We start from the raw sequence: 2500 nt of genomic DNA, 5'->3' as shown, positions 1-2500 counted from the left end.
ATCTGTCAGAGTTTGTGAGCATAATGGGTGGCAGATGTTGCATGATTTTGTGTTACTGGTTCGTGTGTGCGCGTATCTCACGTCTTCTGGTGTGGTGGGGTGTGAGAGAGAGTTGTCTGGCGAGAGTGTGTTGAGTGATATTGTTCGCGATGGGAGAATCAGGTGTTGCAACTATTATTATGACTGTATAAACTCGGCTTCTGTGTCTGGGTCAAATGTTATGTTTTCAGTAGAGTAAATTTGGAAGTTCTGTTGCCATAACTCCCTGTGCACAGCCTCCATCCGAAGGTGTCTGTATTGTATATTTAGTGTTTTTAAACGATGTGTTTCTTCGCGGTATATGATTTTTTTTTTTTTTTTTTTTTTTTTTTTTCTAAAGCTTCGCGGGTAGTCTGTATGTCTGCATGCCACTGGTTAAGGTGCTGGTCTGTGGTGTTTGTGGGTTGGCGCTCGAAATCTGGAGTCTGTGTGTGTTCGAGTGCTTGTTTAAACCCTTCCCAATTTGCGTGATTAAGGGACCATGACTGGGTAGGTGGAGAGTGTAAGTATCACGGGGAGGTGATCGCTGGATGTGACACTGTAGTGAATGCAACCCTATGGTGTTGTGTATATTGTTGTCTATGGTAAGCGATGAAGTTACCCCGAGAGAGTCAACTTGTGTTTGAAAGGTGTCATATGGGTCCGTATGTTTGTTTTTAAGGGGAGTGCCACGTTGTATGCCACGTGCGACGTGCCACGTGGTGTGAAAGCGGCCGCAAGGTATCTGTTGCCTGAGGGCTCCGCAGCAAAGAGGCGGATACCATATAATTTTGGGTTAAGGTCGTAACCATCGCTATAGCGAGGGGACTTCAATTTTGTTAAAATATATTAGTGTCCTTCAGGAACTTAATAAAACCTATGTAACAATCCTCCCTCAGTACATTTTTCAGTGTATATGGGGGGGACAATTATTTACGCGAGATATCATTTGTTATGGAATATTGTCACTTCCTCGGGCAGTCTTACGGCAAAGCTTCAAAGCAGAAACCATCTCCTTGCGCAAAACTGGCAAGTTGTATGGAAGTTCTACTGTAGTCCTACTGGAGTACGACATTAGACATCTTTTGGAGAATCGGGCAATGTGAGATGCTCCAGGGGAGATCTCTGTCATGGATACAGCTAGCTCATTTGAACACACTAGAAGTCATTTAGAGATCTCTGCATTACTGCAGTTGATCTAAAAAAAAAAATCCAGTCTGCCTGTTCGAGTAGCCACCTTCACCCCATTGACTGGAATGCCATTTACCTCTTCTAATAGTATTGGAAAGTGGTTAGATTAGGTCGCTTCCTTCTATGACCTGCCAAGTGAAATTCAGCTGTGAACCAGGTGAACCAATCGACAAGTCAATTGGAGAATGTCCCAGTTTGAATTTGGAAGTGTGTGGGTGTGTCACTGTTCAGAAAGACTAATCTACTCTTGACAACAAGGACTCCAAGGCCCTTCCTCGAGGGTTGCACAAAATGTCTCTCCAGAGGTGAGGCTAACCATTGAAATCTCACAAGGGTAGAAATGAATGAGGCAATTACTCAGTTACTTCTTCCAAATCATTTATGTTGAGATTAAGTGGGCAAGGTAGATGGATGCAACAGTGTCGCCTGCTCCATGACGTCCATTGTCAAAGGTCCCATAATGGGCTTCAACTTGGAATCCTCTCAGGGAAATCAGACGATATTCCCTGATATAATATTTTGTAGGCATACACAAACTGGGTTACGTGAAGCTATTAGATGTTGCAGTTCCTCCCATTTTGTATGAATTACCTGAGATTTCCATTGGATCAGGGTATCCAGTTCTTCAGGTTGACAAGCTACCTTTCATAAGGTGTTTGGCAGCACCTGTAGTTAAGACCCTCTTTAGGCATTCCCTTACCAGCGCCCTGGAGAAGTTGTTTTACCTGTGGAACGATTCTCCACAGATTTTCTTTGGACAGGTTCAGGATTCCTTTGTCTGGTCAAAGGGCAGACCTGAGCCTTTGGTTCAAGGGCATTCTGTCTGGCAGCGGAGGCCCCTTTGGATAGGCTGTCACCTTGGAGGCCTTTGGAGCCTTGCCTGAGGATCAAAAAAAAAAAAAAAAAAAAAAAAATTCAAGAAAAATAACTTTTTTCAAATTGATTGTATGTTGGCACAAACTTTGATGATATCGTGTTTGTAGTGACCATAATACACCACCTTAAAACAATGTATCAGAGTGTTAAGGATTTCGGGATGGTGCAAGAAGGCCTTAAGTCATTAATTTTACTTGGAAATCTGAGATAAAAAACAGAAGTGCTACCTGGCGGTACCTTTCTTCGCCTTTTACTTTTAGATTTTACACACGGACAGTATTTATTATATCTACATACACTTTAAAATACTACAATAATTATTATGCTACAACAACTCAAACTGTCTTTTTGAACTTCAAATTTGTATTAATAAGCATGTTTGATCTGGCGATTCCAGTGGCACGCCTTCAATCAT

The sequence above is a fragment of the Penaeus chinensis genome, chromosome 33 (assembly GCF_019202785.1).
Source record: "Penaeus chinensis breed Huanghai No. 1 chromosome 33, ASM1920278v2, whole genome shotgun sequence".
In the NCBI taxonomy this organism is placed as follows: Eukaryota; Metazoa; Arthropoda; class Malacostraca; order Decapoda; family Penaeidae; genus Penaeus; species Penaeus chinensis.
This window is presented reverse-complemented; position numbering follows the sequence as displayed.